The sequence below is a fragment of the Scardinius erythrophthalmus genome, assembly GCF_964197995.2.
Source record: "Scardinius erythrophthalmus genome assembly, chromosome: 10".
Classification (NCBI taxonomy): domain Eukaryota; kingdom Metazoa; phylum Chordata; class Actinopteri; order Cypriniformes; family Leuciscidae; genus Scardinius; species Scardinius erythrophthalmus.
Genome location: NC_138230.1, coordinates 26,974,219 through 26,994,099, shown reverse-complemented (window position 1 = coordinate 26,994,099; position 19,881 = coordinate 26,974,219).

Below are 19,881 nucleotides of genomic sequence, written 5' to 3'. Positions count from 1 at the left end.
TCAGTGGAGGCCACTGTGTTGACTCATCAGACCTTGCCTGCAGTATCTCTGTGACACTTGTGTTACCAGGGTTTATGTTTCAAAGATTTCTGTGTTGCATGCAGTTTTCTGTGGGTAGCTGTTTGTAAGATGCCTAATGTGATTTAAATCATTCAGTTGCCACAAGAAATACACAGTACCACAACTATATTCTTTATAGTTACTGTTTCCCACATTTTAGAATAAACTCTGATGTAACCCTTAACAACAAGTATAATGCACTTTACAATATGGTTTTATTGTTAACATTAACTACATAAGTTAACATGAAATAACAATTAATGATACTTCTACAGTGCCACGGTGCTGTGGCTGTAGTAAAGTGCACATTGCAGTAGAAACAGAAATATATCCACAACAGAAACACTCAGGAAATCGCAAGAGATAACATAGACGTTTATAATACCAGACAGGGAACAAAGGGAAACTCAGGGCTTAAATGCATGTGGAATAATCAAGGAGAACGGAATCAGGTGTGATGAACTAATCAACAACCTATGAGACTACAAGGGTCTGTTTACACGAGAGAAGACTTTTTTTTATTGCGTTTTGGCCGTTCCTTTACAGCTTAACAGTGTTTTGGTGGCCTGAAAATGCTAACTTTTCGTTTTTGAAAACAACACCCTTATCATCGCCGTGTAAACTTCAAAAATGCAAATCTGTGAAAATGGTGGTGTCATTTTTTTTACAAATGAAAGGATACAGACATGAAAGGGGCATACGGACATCATCACAAGTGTTTATGAGAATTACACAAATCAACAGAATATAACATTTTGTCATCATGAAAACTTAAAGGTTCCTTTAAACAGACTCAAGGATGATATATGACCCTGGACCACAAAACCAGTCACATTTACAATTTTATAAATCACATAAAATTGAGATTTATACATCATAAAGCTGAAAGCTGAATAAATAAGTTTTCCATTGACATATGATTTGTTAGGATAGGACAATATTTGGCCGAGATACAACTATTTGAAAATATGGAATCTGAGGGTGCAAAAAAATCGAAAAATTGAGAAAATTGACTTTAAAGTTGTCCATTTATGTTCGCGATTGTGCTACATTCCCTCACAAAAATAAATGTGTTATATATTTACGGTAAAAAAATTACTAAATATCTTCATGGAAAGTGATTGTTACTTAATATCCTAATGATTTTTGGCATAAAAGAAAAATGGATAATTTTGACCCATACAATGTGTAACGGTCACCAGCTGGAGTGCCCTTGAGAGCCACTAGAGGGCACTCCACACCAGACTATCATGTTCACTCACAGACTACATCTCCCATCATTCTCTGCCTGGACTCATCAGCACTTATTATCACATTCACCTGTATCTCATTATCTTGTTTAGTTCACCCCATATAGCCTGTTTTTTTCGGGGAGGACTATCTGAACCGCTCTGTTCATTCATGCCCTTGCATGATCCTCACGGGACTTTAGAGCACTATATTGACCTGGCCCTTTTGTTGAGTGGCTCATCGTTTACTGTGGGCGGAGTAGAGGAGGAGCTCCGTGAACCCACAGTATCCCCTCAGCCAGAGCTTCACGTCAGTCCTGCCGAGCCAGAGCTTCACGTCACGTCTGCCGATCCAGAGACTGTTCACGGCTGCCGAGCCAGTGTCTCCGGACAAGATGGCCGCCGCCGAGCCAGTGTCTCCGGACAAGATGGCCGCCGCCGAGCCAGTGTCTCCAGACAAGAAGGCTGCCGCCGAGCCAGTGTCTCCGGACAAGATGGCCGCCGCCACGCCTGAACCTGAGCCCTCAACAGAGATGGCCGCCGCCAACCCTGAACCTGAGACCTCAGCAGAGATGGCCACCGACACGCCTGAACCTGAGCCCTCAGCAGAGATGGCCGCTGCCACGGTGTCTGTTCCTGTTCCTGAGCCGGTGTCTGTTCCTCCGCCCTGGCCGCCTGAAGGGTCGTCTCCGCCCTGGTCGCCTCCACCGCTTGCTCCGCCCTGGTCGCCTGCTCCGCCCTGCCCCTCCCGTTTTGTGATCCAGGGTCACAAATACTGTATGTTTTTGAAGCCTTTTTGTTCAAAGGTTTTGTAATTTCTTAAAGGAAATAAAAAGGGAAGTATCAGAGGAGTACATTCTAAAATTGGGATTACAGTGAATGGTTCTGGCTTTTGTGTATTATCAATTATTACAGTATTATCAAGATTAACATCATCAGAATGAAATGTTTTTATTTAGATTGTGTAATTTGTGTAGGCATGTGAGTTCGGCTCGACTGCACTGTAGTAAAAGAATGTGTGTATGCAGGTGCGTAGTCTTTCTTTACAGTGACATCGCCAACTAGTCTGGCATAAACAATATAGCATTTAGTCGTTTTCACAGACCCGTGTGAACAGGGATTGTTTTGAAGACTTTGTCATCTGTACAAAGAAAAACTAAGGAAAACGGGAACACAGAACATGTTAATCTCAAATTACTAATAGCATTTTTAAGATTTAAAGCTATATCTTTTAACATAAGTAAAGCACTGTGAACTTACATAAACATTTGTTTTAACTAACAAAGATTAATAAATGCTTTACAAAATACTAACTAATATGTAACTAATGTTAACAAATCAGACCAAAACACAAATACAAGTATGGGAATTATACATAAGATGCTAAACAGTATTGAGTTCACATGTATGCTGCACAATTGATAGATGCTTTTCCTTCAATATCTGGTCCCACACAACCATCTAAATGGAAGAATAATTTTATTTTTCTCCTGGGATTTGATGTGATGGATTAATTGCTGCTTGCAAAAAGTGAAATAGTGACATTTTAAGTACTAGGTATAGTTTATTTATCTGTGGATTTAGTATTCCAATCTGCCACAGATTACGTTTGATGTTTTCTTCATGTCAAACATCTTAAAATATATCAAAAACTATTATTTATGTCATTTTAGCTTTGAGTGACAGCAACACTTCCTTGAGCCAGCCAAATGCCTTGTTAACTTAGGGTTTAGCTTGTCACGAATCAGTGTTTCTGACAGACCCTGCCTCCTCTCAGAGGAATTATCAATCAAGAAGGTCCACTAGAAGGTCAGCTGTGTCAGGATCAATTAGAGTGCACCTTCATAACTTCATAGCCCCATCAAAGAAACAAAAATAAAATAGGACATGGCATACCAGAACCTTGCTGGTGTGGCTTAAGTCTTTTTTAATAAACGTATTTGCATAATTATATTGAGAATATTTAGCATTTCTGTTTTGATACTGTGCTGGTCTAGGTCGCATTCCACCCACAAAACTAAATGAGTGAATTATATATACAGTATTATATAATTAAAAGTGTTACACAACAATTTTCTAATTTCTGTAATGGTTCCCAAAGGTGGTTTTCACAGCGACGATATTTTTGGTTCCCCAAAAGAATCTTACATTGAACATTCTTAAAAGAACCATTTTTTCTTAGTGTGAAGAACATTTCAATAATCTAAGGAATCTTTTTTCCACTATAAAGAATATTTTGTGCAATGGAAAGATTCCATGGAACCATCGATGACAATAAGCAACCTTTATTTTTAAGAGTGTACATTCAACCTTATTTATATAATTATTTTGATTACATTTCATGCATCTATTTTTTGCATCTGCATAACCTCTAAAAAAAAAAATAAGACATTGCATGCATTGACAAGCATGGATAAAGAGCAAATATGAAAATTGATCTACTAATGATTTATGCAGTGAATATGAGGAGTGTTTAAAGCCCTGAATGAAATTTGAATTAATTAAGTATGATGATTTTGTATAACTTTATGAATCAGTGTATGGCATTAAACTTGCAGGAGCTAAATCGAATACTTTAAGCTACTGAGTTGTTTGGTCCCGGAGTAATTAGGTTGACTCACTTTTTTGCTTTGGTGTTACGTTGTTTAATTCATCCATCAGAAACGAGAAGACCATTCTTCCATTGCATCACCATACACAGTTTCACGAGTTCACTCTTACATACAATTAGAGAGAGTAAAGTTTAATGTGTATTTGGTGTGCTGTCTGGGGTGAGGGCCCGAACCCCCGTATGTAAATGGTTCACCCGAGGGGGTGGTGGAGGGATGCTGCCTTAACTGTCAAGGAATTGAGGTGAGACTCGTTGATTGCTGAGTGCTCTTCACTCGTGTTAATTATCTGAACATGCTCCTCCCGAACTTTGTTAATAAAACATAATTTATTGGCTCCACAACAACACCGTGCAAATGTCCAATTTAGTTTTTTCCATATACATATTAAAGAGAAGTTTTACATACGTTCACCGCTTTCACTGTTGCGGTCAAAACCTTTTTTCCCTTCCGGGTCAACACCTACTACCTACAGCATAAGAAAGGCCACCTATATACACTGATATCTCTGTAATGTTCACAGCGCCACTCAATGGTCAAAATGAGAATACATCACCCTTATAAACACATTCTGTCTCCTACAAACTCATTAAGACTTTTTATACTACACCATTTCAGAATATCTTAAAGATTATAGTTTATTATATACTGAGGAAGAGAAAGAAGCAGCAACATGTGGTCATGGAAAAAGGTTGCTCTAATGCAATTTAAGGTTATGTGTTCATGAATCATGTTAACATAAAACTTTGCTCTTCCACTTGCTTTACAATCATGTTCCAAACTGCAAATCAGTTGTTTTTTAATGTAACTGTCCTGGGAGATAAACAGAAATCTGCTGTGCAGACAGACAAAGAAAAAAGAGAAGAAAAGTAAAATGGGACGTATATGGATGGAAAGGCAGTTCGTGTAGCAATTTCACACCCTTATGAATCTGTGTTTTTCATTTGTATCAATCCACAATCCTGTCAATGTCTGATGCACACACAAGTGAGGAGAGGTATGTAAAAAATCAGGAGCATATCAGGAAAGCACAACATATATTGTCTTTTTTTACCAATATAATTACCATCCTTAAATTTGGCATGACATTAAGGTTGGAATTATATAATTATTTTCTTCTCTATTGTGACACTAAAGTGGCTTCTGGAACAAGAAAGAAAATGTATAGGCAGTGACATGATTTTGATTGGATTGATTGATTGGATGGTTGTGGATTGCTATTGCCGTGATCTCATATGAGTGACAAGTTGTCATCAGAGAAAATATGTTGCTGCAAGAAGAAGGGGAAGTTATTTTGGTTAAAGATCGCAATGGCACATGAAAAAATAAAAATAATAAAAATAGGTCCCACTTTATATTAGTTGTCATTAACTACTAATTAGGTGTCTTTAACATTTAAATTAATCATTTGATACAATGGACTTATTATGTACATACATGTTTTTAAATTGTTCTTATATATCAAAAGAATATCTGCATTACATTAAAGGACCCTTTTACCAAAAAAAAAAAAAAAAAGTAGTGACAGAGTCCCTGTAGCCACTTCACAAAACAGTTTAAAAAATAAAAATAAAAAAGATGTATAGGCCAACTAACCCTCTGCTTTATTTATTTATTTATTTAATAGGGAACGGTCTAACTAGGTTCTAATTAACTGGAGGAGGCCACCAACTACTCTGTAACTGACTACTCTGTTAACAAATTAAGAGGCTACAGGGAACTGTTTTCACTAAATCCTAGTTATTTTCCTTTTTGGTTGGTCACAAACAAAAGACCTAAGCCAGACCATCAGAAAAATGGAATATCATCATCGGTCCAGCCCCTTAGGGCCTGATGTTATGTAAAAAGAGGGGGTAAGAGGAAGAAGAAGGTGGATGTTATCTTGGTGCAGGAAAGGAGGTGATATTATCTGCCTCTGCCCATGCCAGGACACTTACGTCTGGTATGGGCCACTTCCCTGACACCCTGCTTCTTCCTTCTTGACTCTTGCCGTCTTATTAGAGTCCTGCTCCTGGAGGGAGGAGGGGCTCGAGTGGCAACAGAGTCCCTCTGGCCATGCCTTCGGTCCTCAGACTAAGATGGGCCAGGACCCCCTGGCTGTCTGGGTGCAGACTTGGACATGTGCGGTACACTGTAAAAAATTTGCTGTAGTTTTGCAGCTGTTTGCCAGTAACGTACTGTAGATTTAAATGTATGTCATTTACTGGCAACAGTTTGTTCAAAGTTAAATGAACATTAAACATTAACAAGTCTTTGTCTTTAAAGAATAAAATTATAAAATAACAATCTAATGCAAAGCATTCTGGGAACCATTATGTTTTTTTTTCCTTCAGATTTTGGTTCCCAGAATGCTTTGCATGAGGATGTTATTTTAGTTTTATTCTGTAAAGATAAAGATTTGTTAATGTTTAATGTTCATTTAATTTTGAACAAATTGTTGCCACTAAATAACATAATTTTATATCTACAGTAAGTTACTGGCAAGTAGCTGCCAGTAATACTGTAATTTCTACAGATTTTTCTAACAGTGTATGTAAGAGTTATACGCAGCCGAGCGTGCCTTCGCCTCCCTGAACTATATGACAACTGCCTCGACGGAACATCCAAAAAGTTCATAAGCCGGCTTTGATTTTTTTTTTTTTTTTTTTTTTTTTTAATACAGGGACCAGATGCCACTGATGAGTCCTGCTGACTTAAACATTCATAGGAGTCTCTGTACACGAACATAGTAAAATGAAAGAGCAAACACATTGGAAATGACAGGCATGTTGAACATGTTGAACTGTTTCAAGAATGGCAGAACATCTCTCTGTTTAGATCATTGTGCTCAACAATGTGCTTTTTTGTCCTCCGTTATGTATCTTTTGATTATGTTGTGTTCTAAATTCTAACAATCAAAAAGCCACTCTAAACTCTCCTCACATTCTTTTTTCTGGTTCCCTCACAGTCCCACCTGATTAGGCCATTAGGGGAGGATCTTTATCTTCCCATGTGTGAAACAAATCAATATTTATGATGATTCACGCCCTCCTCGCATACTGCTTTCTTACAAATTTTAACTCAATATATTGTTTTATGTGAATGAGTGGGCAGGATGATTTTCACATCGTTTTGAAGCAAAAATTCTAGACTGCATGATACAATTTTCAAAAGTCTTGTGAACATAGTCAGTATGGGTTTCATGGCCTTATTTCAGTGACATTGTTTGTTTTTTCACAAACCACGCATAACCGTAATTTTCTCACAACTACAAACTTTTACATATATGCTGCTCACATATTATTGTAGCAGAGTTTGTGCTGAATACAGTGTAATAAGACTTTAGCCATGAAAGTACAAGTACCAGAAATAAGCACAAATGTCAGGGCATGTCAGAACACCTCCAGGGTCCAGAAAACACTTCAAACCCCAGAGGGTTAACAGGCTAGCGAAATTCTGCATTGTAGCATTTAATAAGTACACTGTACTTATTTTTTTGATGTAAGTACATAGTAGTTAAAAAACATCGGTTACACTTTATTTTAAGGTGTCTGTTACAGAACAGAGACTCACAACCAGGATGATAAGATTAATAAACAGTTTATTTGAGATCGGCGGTATACGGACATAAAACAGGTATGTCTCACGGATGTTGGCAAACAGGAATGATGAATGAGATACTGACAGTTCCTTTGTGTTGTAGATGGATAAGGAGGTTGTGAATGAGGTGGATGATGGCAGCTGGTGCACACACAGAAGATGGGAGAGAGGCAAGTAGCCGTTGTACGAAAGGGAAGAAGAGGAATCCACGGAAGACGATGAAGACACGGAGGATGCAGGTAGATGAAACAGTACACTATACTGGAGGTAAGGGATGAACATAAATGAGAGTCCTTACTCAAACGAGACCAGAAAATGTGACAGTGATGTGTGTGCTTATATGCTGCCTGCCTGTGGTGATGAGATGATGATGTGGAGGTGTAGGTGATCATGAATGGCGTGCAGGTGATTGGTATGCAGGTGATAGCGATCTCTGTGATTGGGTGATGGTGGAGCCTGACTGATCCCTGACAGTGTCATTGTTAAATCTATAGTTGCACTGTAAGTACTGAGTAATATTATTTAACAACATGTAGCCTACTTACTATAGGGTTTGGGTAGGATTAGGTTTTGGTTGAGGGTAAGTTGCATGTAATTATGCATAATTTACTGTTATTACTATGGTTGTCACAACACAGAAGGAAATAGACAGGTGTTGTAATGATGACAGTGTTTATTGAGTGGTGAGAAACAGCAGGAACCAGACCATGGTGACTTGTTGACTGATGCAGCCTAGCATGGATAAGAGCAGGGAGAGCAGCAATAACCCCCCTTAGGTTAAACAGAACAGAACCAACATTAATGTATTGCAGATATCATTAATCATTGCAAGCTTGACTATCTTGACCTGCCAGAACTGACGCTACGCTTGATTTCAGGACCACTATCATTGAATACGATTGATAATTAGCATACAGTTTGGATTGGTGGTATGGTTCTGTTCTTGTCACGGTTTACGAATGCATTGCTTCCTTTTTGTCTCGTGCGTTTGTTATTTGTGTATGTGTGTGTCGCGTGGATCTTTGGGTGTGGCCGGAGCAATCATGCTCATTCATCAATCTGCAATCATTATCGGCGCCAGCTGCGACTCATCATCACTTCCTTAAATACTCACAGTTTTCTCCTCTCCATTGTCAGATCTTTGTTTGATGTCTTGCTGTCTGGTGTTCCTGTTCCCGTTCTGTGATCGTGTGGTGTTTGTCCCTGGATTACTGTTCGCTGTTCTGTTCGTTGTTCACGCCGGAGATCACCATCACCTTCACTTCACTCTGCACCAGCTCAGACTCACCTGTGTTTGAACATCGAGGTCCCTGCGCCACCCGCCAGTGTTTGTTGCCTTTTGTGTTACATTCTGTGTCTTCAATAAAGAGTTTATTGCACCTGCTATTGCTTCCTCGTTCTATCAGCATGGCAGTTCTAGGCGAGAACTCCCTGCGCATCCATGCAGCCTAGCATGTATAAGAGCAGGGAGAGCAGCAATAACCCCCCAAAACAAAACCATATGCCAAAATTCCCCAAACCCAAACTGACAGCGCAATTCTGGGTGCTTTTTTTTTCTGGTCCTCTTTGTTTAGGGGTCACACTTGGCTCCTTCGCAGTCAAAAGTGACCAAAGCCTTAAAATGTAACTGGTCAGTAATATTTTTTGATTATTATGTAGAATTTTGAAAGGTTTCTATGGTACTCTGCAATAATTATACATTTTTTATGAGCATTTTTTTTACATTAGAATTAATATATATATATATATTGTTGGGGGTGGGGGGTATTTGTCATTTTAGAGTGCACTTTTTTTCTGCACAGTGGCTTATTTGTAGTTTGTACCACCAAAAGTTTCTCTGAGTTTTTGTATTTTTTTGTATTTCCCATTAATTTCCTTTGTCTGTCATTTTTGACTGCAAAGGAGACAAATGTTTTACGATCCGTTAACATATCGGAATCATGTCCTTGAGTTTTTTGTGTGTTCACATAGCTAATACAACAGAAGTCACCAAGTTTCATCCCATTCCAATGAAGCAAAAAAAATCAATAATTCAAAACGTAAAAGTGTTCGGTCATTTTTGACTGAAGAGGACCAGAGGGTTAAATACCTGAAAAGCTTGAGCAACAGCATGTTACCAACAATACCGGAAAGCATTAAGCAACAAGTATGTTGCCCTTACCTGGATGACCTAAACGAGTATGTTGCCAATACCCGCATAAGCCATAGCAACAAGCATGATGTCAATACCCGAAATGCTTAGCAGTAAACATGCATATTAGAGTGCGGATCGGGCCGAATTTTTCTGTCCGAGCCCGGCCCGCGTCCGACAGAGCAGTAACCGAACCCGACCCGAGCCCGACAGGCATAAATATATTTATGTCCGAGCCCAACCCGAGACCGACAGTTAAAATCCCTTTTTTCTCATACTAATGACACATGTACGTTTGTTTGTGTGGAAAGCCCGCTTTTATTAAGCAACTGTAGGAAGGTATTCGAAAATGTCAACAGGATGAGTGCATCAGCGCGCACGGAGAAACAAGCGCACTTAACATAGGCGCGCATGCACGTGTTTGGTTGTCACGGCTACATAAACAAATTTGAAATTTGCGCACACAGGAAGACAGATGTTATGGTAAAATTTTGCATTTTAATCACAAAAACGAACGTTTGCATCAAATGAAAGCATCAGGCACATTTGCTAACGTTACCTACATAATAAGCTGTTTTAAATTTAAAATGTTCAATGCCTTATCGCGCTGATGTGACCGAGCCCGACCCGAACCCGAACATAAATTCTAAATATCTGTCCGAACCCGGCCTGGCCCGTCGGGTACCGATGGGTCCCGTCGGGCTCGGGTCGGGTATCCATCCTCTAATGCATATTGCAATGAATGACATACTGCCTGAAATGAAGAAGTGAAAATTGAGATATCAGAATTAATCAGCTGCTTGCTTGTTGTAAATCCGCAGTCCAGTTCCAGCTGACTGTGAGCTAGAGATGAGAGACGGAGATTCTTTTCAATGATCTTTTTCTTTGGAAATAAGTCACAATACTGAAGTAATGTTGGTGGAAATTTCCTGTTCACACAGATTTAGGAACACATGTCATTAATCCAGCTGAATGGTTTAATGCAACAAGCATGATGCTGATACTTGGATATATTTAGGCACAAATATGTAGGTTTGAATAAATTCCAATCACTAGACAAGTTATTTGTTGATGTGTACTGCGTACACTCTCACCTGTCAATGACGTCATAACCTTGTTATACGTGGTTATAGTTCCCTTACGAGAACGTTCTCTCGTACTGCGTTGCAAACGCTGTGGGAAAACTCCTTTTCTCGAGAATATTGAAGCCTTTATTTTAAAACGCATTGCATGCAGCACAGGCGAGAGCATCAAGCTCGCGCGAGCGAGCTGATAGGCTGTGCTGTGGGCAACTGCACGAACCAATGGCGGATCGGCAGAGGCGCGCGAACCAATCAGGGAGCTTGGCACACTGCCAGTGTCAAGCGCGCGAAACTGCACGTGACCAAAGCATATAAATATAGACAATATTCCGCCATTTGACAGATTTAATCTCCTTCAGCTCGACTCACCTCGTCGCTGATCTTCTCCGGATAAAGAAGCCGCTCGTCGTTGAACAGCCGTCCAGCGGAACAGCTTCGCATCCCAGCATCTGCCAGCTGAGCGTTTCCCTGTGGCATCCGACGAGTATCCTTTTTCTCTATCTCTCTCTATCTCTTTCTAAAAGAGCAAAATCGCTGTTTTCACAGCGTGCGGCGTTGTTGCAAATGCCGCTCTCTATTTGTGAATCCTGCGGGGTTCCTCTGCATGTGTCTGACAGACACACACAGTGTGCTGCCTGTCTCGGCCCTGAGCACGCCGAGTCAGCGCTCACTAAAGGCGGCTGCCTTCTCTGCGACGGGATGCCTGTTTCTACTCTCTGCTCGCGGCTCGTGCACGCTTCGTCTGTGAGTGATTCCGCCCATCTTCCATCTTCGGCGCCCCGCGAGCCCCGTAGGAAGAAGCGGCGCGATCAGAGGCTTCCTGAACGCGGTGAGTTTAGCGAATGCACACCGGGCCTCTCTCCATGTGCTTCGCCCACGCCCTCTTCGCCTGTTCTATTCTCTCAGAGCGACCAACGCCCCTCATCTGAAGCGGCTGGGCTCGTCTCTTTTGGCGGATCTGCTGATGATATGGATGACGCAGTTTCCGTGGCGGCATCTGAGAGTGAGGATTGGTCGGGCTCCGCGGACCCCGCCCCCCCCTCTCAGTTAGATCCTTCTGACACTCGAGCGAACATCGACGCCGAACTCTTCCGTGTCATGTCTCGCGCTGTTAACGAGTTGGGACTCGACTGGCTCTCCCCAGCTGAGCCTGCCAGAAGCCGCCTCGACGAGTGGTACCTGCCGGGGCGCCAACAGGCCCCTCGTCAGCGCTCCACCCCTTTTCTGCCTGAGGTCCACGAAGAGCTCACAAAAAGCTGGCGCGCGCCCTTTTCAGCGCGAACGTGCTCATCTGCCTCTTCAACGCTCTCCACTGTTGACGGCGCTGAAGAGAAAGGTTATGTGTGTCTCCCCCCACTGGAGGAAGCGGTCGCTGCACACTTATGCCCTCCCACTGCAGGAAGTTGGAGGTCTAAGACTGTGCACCCATCTAAGCCGTGCAGAACTACTTCGGCCATTGCCAGCCGCGCTTATGCTGCCGCCGGTCAAGCCGCCTCTGCTCTCCACACCATGGCGACCCTCCAAGTGTTTCAGGCGAAGCTCCTCCGCTCCATGGATGAGTCAGGCCCTGACCCAGACACTTTTAAGGACCTCAGAAGTGCGACAGATCTAGCGCTACGGGCCACTAAGACCACCGCTCAAGCACTGGGCCGCAACATGGCCAGCCTAGTAGTTTTAGAGCGCCACCTATGGCTGACATTGACCGAAATCAGGGACGCAGACAAAACCGCCTTCCTCGATTCTCCGGTCACAGCATCTGGTCTCTTCGGCCCATCTGTCAGCGGCTTCGCATAACGCTTCACTGAGGCTCAGAAAGCCTCCAGCGCCATGAAGCATTTCCTCCCTAAACGCTCCAGTTCGGTCCAACGGCGCCCTAAGAGCACGCCGCGACCTGAGAGGGTAGCTTCACAAGTCCTCCAGCCCCGCCCAGTGGCTGAGACTAGCCAGCGCATGAAGCCTGCAAAACGGTTCCCATTCCCTAAGCGCCAGGGCCCGCGGCCGAAGCTCACGCTCGATCACGAGCCCAAGAAGCCGTCCTAACCGGCTTAAAGAGGGGTCATTGTATTAAATGCAGAACATGGGCCCGTCACCTGTCACGCACCCCTGCACACAAACGCTGTTTTAACCTGTTAAGCTGCAACCCCACTTTTAAAATATCCCCAGAAATGACATACCCAAACTGAAACAGATACAGTTCATGAACCCTTTGTACTAAAAGCACAAGTATGATCTCATTTGAAAGCTGACACCTGGCAGTTTATTGTAAATGTAGAATTAATTATTGTCATAATGAAAAAAATAGTTATAAATAGCTTCAAAGTTTTGTAAAGTTATTAGAAATTTATTTTTATGAAACATCTTCATGAAAATAAAATTGAAGTTGGCACTGTAGCAATCTAGAAATGCACTACAGCTAAAGCCACATGTCTGACCATATTATATTTAAAATATGAAGATAAGTCTAAAACTCTGTATTTAGTTAAATGTTTTTCAAGATAGAAGCACCTAGAGCTAGCTAGCATGTTAGCTTAGCACACCATCAATACATGACAATTTATGAGATTAAAACCATGTTTGTGATCTAAACTTACTTTATAACGCAAGTGAAGTGATCTAATTTGGCATCAGATAAAAAAAAACAGACAGAAAATATACTATTTGATAGTATTCTGCACAATTATTAGTCTATATAGATTAGCATTACATTATAAATATAATCTATTATTATGGAAATACCTGGCATGGCTTGAAAAACACAGGTAACTCAAATATCATTGCAATCATGTTTATTATCTTCAAAACATCTTAATCTACATGTATACAGCGCGATCTCTGTAGCTTTGTGTGTATCAGTGACGTCCTGGAATGTCACATGATCATGGCTCTTCTTCATGTTCTATATATGGACTATTATTGTGCATATAGCGCCCTCAGGCTATTGGTATGAATTGAAAACAAAGTATCAGAGTATCTAAAGCACTCATAATGATTACATCGACGCATTTGGGTATAAATTCAATAAATATTATTCCTGTCTATAGAAATCTGATGTAAATCTATGAGAATCTAACAATATTTCTCCAAATCTGCCCATTTTTGAGCTAAAGCCCTGAAGGACGTTGTTTTGTGTATCGCTGTCATGACGACAGCACGGAGTTTTTTTTATGAATGAAAGCGGCTGACGCGCATAATTCATATCAAAGGTATCGACTCATTTTTTCATTTCATAACTCCTGACACAAATTAAGAAATAACTGTCGCTATAAGTTTCTCAGAATACAATAGTGGTCAAATACTGAAACTTGAGTCTTATATCTTTTTAATGATGTATAGTTTGTCAAGGTATAACATTAAATCTGACTTTGAACTATATATAAAAAAAAACGCTCGCCCGCGCACTGGCAACGGTTAACAGGTTAACAGCGACCCACAAAAAGCACAAATCGAGCAAAATTTCTCCCTCACATACATGTCAGTTCGAACCCCCAACACTGGGTGTTCCAGATATGATAATGTCTCTGTCTCTGCGGGCTCTAGCTTGGCAAGCTATCCCCGGAGTTTCAGAATGGGTAATGAACATCATAAAGCGCGGTTACTCGCTTCAGTTCGCCCGCAGACCACCGCGTTTCTGTGCGGTTATACAAACCACGGTAAGGAGCACACTGAGTCATGTCCTCCGCACCGAAGTGTTAAGTCTGCTGGCCAAAGGGGCCATCGAAAAGATCCCCCTTTCTCAGAGCGAGTCAGGTTTTTACAGCCGTTACTTTCTTGTTCCAAAGAAAGACGGCGGCCTGAGACCCATTTTAGATCTGAGACATCTGAACAAGGCTCTCATGTCACGGCCGTTCAGAATGCTCACGACCAGACACATCCTGGCGCAAATTCGCCCAGGCGACTGGTTTTTCTCAATAGATTACTTTCTATTACTTACTTTCACATTCAAGTGAACACCCACAACAGGCCATTCTTGAGATTCGCCTTCGAGGGGCAGACATACCAGTACACAGTCCTACCATTTGGACTGGCACTGGCACCTCGTACATTCACGAAGTGCATGGATGCAGCTCTCTCCCCCCTGAGACAGCGGGGAATGCGCATCCTGAACTACCTCGACGACTGGCTCATATTGACCCAGTCAGAGGCGGAGTCACATACTCACAGAGCCTGGCTCCTCAGACATCTAGAATGTCTAGGGCTCAAGGTCAATTTTGCCAAGAGTATTCTGTTGCCCAGCCAACGTATCACGTTCCTGGGAACAGTTCTCGACTCCGTACTTATGAGAGCATGGCCCACACCGGCCCGTGCTCTAACGATTCAGCAGCTCGCAGCATCATTCACAGAGGGCTCTTATGTACCCCTCCGAACGTTCCAGAGGATCCTTGGCCTCATAGCCTCCGCATCATCAGTACTCCAACTCGGCCTACTGCGTATGCGTCCTCTTCAGCTGTGGCTAGCACCTCTGGTGCCACCCCATTCAGGCCACTTGGTTATCAAGGTGAACCAGCGCTGTGTTCAAGCCCTGGCCCCTTGGAAAGACGCCAGCTGGTACCAGCAGGGCGTAAGTATGGGGGTGGTCTCAGAGAGGAGGGTGATTTCAACAGACGCTTCCAACTCAGGTTGGGGAGCGCTGTACGAGGGCAGGCCTGCCTCCGGCCTCTGGTCGAGCTCGGAGAAACGCCTACACATCAACTGCCTCGAAATGAGAGCAGTTTTTCTAGCCCTAAAAACCTTCCTCCCTCACCTGGCTGGACACCACGTGCTGGTCCGAACGGACAATATGTCAGTGGTCTCCTACATAAATCGCCAGGGTGGCCTCAGGTCCCACAACCTGCTTGCCATAGCCACGCAGCTCCTGCTATGGGCTCACACCAACCTGCGCTCGCTCAGGGCAGCTCACGTGCCAGGCACGTTGAACACAGGAGCAGACATGCTCTCTCGGGGCAGAGTTCCCCCAGAGGAATGGTCTCTCCACCCTCAGACGGTTCTCCTGCTTTGGGAGGTCTTCGGGAAGGCAGAAGCCGATTTTTCGCCTCAGAAGACAACTGTCACTGCCCAATATTCTTTTCAAAGAACAGGGATGCGTTGGCCCACGACTGGCCCAACCTCCCTCTCTATGCGTTTCCTCCGGTCTCGATGCTCCCTCAGGTCATCGAACGGATCAGGAACACCAAAAGCGCGGTCCTCTTGGTGGCTCCTCTCTGGCGGACCCAGATTTGGTTCCCAGAGTTGATGCAACTGTCTGTAACAGACCCTTGGCCAATTCCACTGAGGCGCGACCTTCTGGCTCAGGCCAACAGGACAATCTGGCATCCTCGTCCCGACTTGTAGGCCCTACATGTATGGCCACTCAACGGGTACCCCAGGATCTCCCAGAAGGTGTCCTAAACACTATTATGGAGGCTAGAGCTCCGTCTACTAGATGCATCTATCTCCTAAAATGGTCAGTGTTTTCCAGCTGGTGTTTAGCTCGAAACCTCGACCCACACACTTGTGAAGTGCCAAATGTGCTTTCTTTTCTACAGGAGATGTTGGACGCGGGTCGCTCCCCCTCCACTCTCAAAGTGTACGTGGCAGCCATCGCTGCTTTTCACGTATTGGAAGCCGGAGCCTCCTTAGGTAAAAACGACCTTATAGTTCGTTTCCTTAAGGGTGCCAGAAGGCTTAACCCGCCTCGGCCACCGTCTGTGCCGGCCTGGGACCTTTCACTGGTCCTGCGGGCTCTTAGGGGACCTCCCTTTGAACCACTTCAGTCGGCAGATCTCAAGCCCCTCTCTCTGAAGACCGCCCTGCTTCTAGCACTGGCGTCAGTTAAAAGAGTAGGGGACTTGCAGGCGCTCTCTACTAGCGCTTCCTGTCTGGAGTTTGGCCCTAATGACTCCAAGGTCATCCTTAGGCCAAGACATGGATATATTCCTAAGGTGCTTTGAACTCCGTTCAGAGCCCAGGTTATTTCTCTGTCAGCTCTTCCCTCCTCCGAAGAGGACAGTGATTCTCTCACGCTTTGCCCCGTCAGAGCTTTGAGAATTTATCTGGAGCGTTCAGCCTCTTTCAGACAGTCTGAACAGCTCTTTGTTTGTTTCGGGGGCCGAACCAAGGGCCTTCCTGTTACTAAGCTCACGCTGTCCAGGTGGATAGTTGACGCCATTGCTCTGGCTTACACTTCACTGGGCCTTTCCTGTCCCATAGGTGTTAGAGCTCACTCCACGAGAGGTGTCGCCTCTTCGTGGGCCTGGTCGAGTGGTGTTCCTATCGAGGACATTTGTGCGGCGGCCGGCTGGTCCGTTCCGTCCACATTTGTCAGATTCTATAACCTAGACGTTCCTGCCCTGCAGGCACGAGTTCTTTCTGTCTAAACCCTGGCTTTGCGGACCCAGGCTGACTTTAGGACTTAGACACATGAGTGTTCTTATCTGGACATTTGTGCGGCGGCCGGTTGGTCCGTTCCGTCCACATTTGTTAGATTCTATAGCTTGGATGTTCCTGCTCTGCAGGCACGAGCTCTTTTCTGTTCAGAACCTGGCTCTGCGGACTCAGTCTGACTTCAGACCTGAACACGTGAGTGTTCCTATACAGGATATTTGTGTGGCGGCCGGCTAAGTCCACTCCGTCCACATTTGTGAGTTTTTACAACTTATATGTCTCTGCTTTGCAGACACAATTTTTCCTTCTAGACTTTGGCTCTGTGGACCCAGACTAGTTGTGAAATTGGACACTCAGTTGTCACTGGACTTGTGGTAAAGTTAATCTGGCCCTTGGCCCAGATCTTTATTATTGGATATTTTCTGGGCCCGAAATTCGGTCTCGTTTTATCCTGGCTATTCTGTAACTTCCCGGAACTTCTGGTGAGTCAGAGCGGCCATAAGAGATTAATTGCACGGCGTTTTAAATAAGCGTTCCCACAGCGTTTGCAACGCAGTACGAGAGAACGTTCTCGTAAGGGAACGTACTTGGTTACTTACGTAACCTCGGTTCCCTTAGAGATAAGGGAACGAGTACTGCGTTGCCTTGCCGTGCAATCTCTCTTATGTCAGGTGTTTTCGCTTCAGTCGATTATACCTGTCAAATGGCGCGCCTCTGCCGATCCGCCATTGGTTCGTGCAGTTGCCCACAGCACAGCCTATCAGCTCGCTCGCGCGAGCTTGATGCTCTCGCCTGTGCTGCATGCAATGCGTTTTAAAATAAAGGCTTCAATATTCTCGAGAAAAGGAGTTTTCCCACAGCGTTTGCAACGCAGTACTCGTTCCCTTATCTCTAAGGGAACCGAGGTTACGTAAGTAACCAAGTACGTTTACTTTTGTAGAAATGTGTTTTTTTTTTTTTTACAGACTACCCCCACAATGACTGAGGCTGATAAAATGGTTACATCCTGATGTTAGCATCACCCCAAGCTGGAGCAAGCAAGGACACAATGCAACAAGCGTGTTGCTGTAGCCAATTTAACAATTGTATGGGATCTATTGGGGGAAGCTTACACCCCTAGCGGCAGCAAAATCTGATACAACAAGCATGTTGTATAATCGTGGAACTATTGCTAAAACTAGTGCAGTTTGACAGGGGAAGCATACACCCTACAGCAATAGCTCTGACTAGCGGAAACAAACTGATTCAACAAGTATGTTGTATAAATCACAGAACTATTGTTAAATCTAGTGTAGTCTGGCAGGGGAAGCATACACTCTACAGCAATAGCCCGGACTAGCGGCAACAAAACTGATACAAGCATGTTTGTATAACCATATGACTAGAATTAAAACCCCTTTATGTGCACGCACACTAACCTCCACCCCCAAATCATTCTTGTCGGTTATTGGCTGGAACACTGTTTGTTATGTTTCGTGGTCCAGGCTGGGCCAGTTTGTTTTTCTTGCCGTTTGTGGAGCCTGGGCTGTCTACAGAGACCGCGATTTTTTACAGTGTGTTCAGGGGACAGGCATCTAGCGGATAGTGAGGAGATGTTTGCTGTATGTGACAAAAAATGTTTTGGCCTAAAAAATGTGTGACATCACTTAGAGCACCTTTAAAAAAGAACTTAGCTTTGTTAAGATTTTTATGAGGGAAAAAGCAACGTGTCAGTCCTTGGGTACGGACGTGAGCACTCTGAAAGCGGCACTAAAAGCCTGCTTTACAACTTTCTTTCACAGAGACCTCAAACAGAACAGCTGCCTTTCTTTAAATTGAATTTCGTTTTGTATTAATTATATCTTAATTTTAATAAATGTTTCATGAACCAATTGCCTGGATTTAATAAATAAGTGGTACATATAGCAGAATCATGACATGGAGGTCCCGGCGAGTGAACTGGAGTTCGTCTCATAAATGAACCGAAACTCAGCGTATAATGCACATTCACATTCACAGCGTATTTAGAAACATTTAGACGCATTCATAATCATTACTTTTACGGGTTCTTTGTGGCAAGCTTTATGCGTGCGGTCGTGCGCTTGAGTGCGGCTATATTACGTAAACGCTCATTATCCTGTAGGCTATATAAGTAATTAAATTAATATAAAGGGGCAATTTGTCCACGAATGACTTAAATGAACAACTAGCCTACTAGTTGACTAGAAAAAAAAAACTTTTAGTCGGAAGCAGCCCTTATTCCACATATCTTCGAACCAGGCAACAGGACATCTGTGTTGAGCGAGCGACCCTGCAGAATGAACGAGCGGAGCGGAATATTCAGAAATGCGCTCTCCACTCATGAGCTCTGATCGGAACAAACCCGAACCTCACTGTCTGCTGAACTTGCGCAGAAACATCAAAATATAACCAGCTTTTTACTCTTTTTTTTTTTTTTAACTAAACACTATTTTAGCACAAATTATGAGCTTATTGGCGATTTTTTTTATAATTATTGACAAAATTAGAATATAGTAAAACATTTTCTTTTTTTTTTTTTTTTAAGTTTTGGGTGGGCCTGTTGAAAAGTGGGGCCGTGCCTGAGCTACAGGACATCGTCTTTCAAAACAAAACCTGCGCGAAAGAGAAAAAAAAAATGAATGCGTCATTGTACCTGTCAGGATACAGACCAGGAGACAGAGGTAAGTGAATCCAAACACAGCTTTATTTAAGGTGATAAAAGTGCAAGGTGAGTATCCAATGAATTTATGTGCAGATTCCGTGAAGATGAGTCGATGTGGGGTGAAAAGCAGGTAAGCACTTTCACTTCAGATAAGTTGATGTCAAGCAAT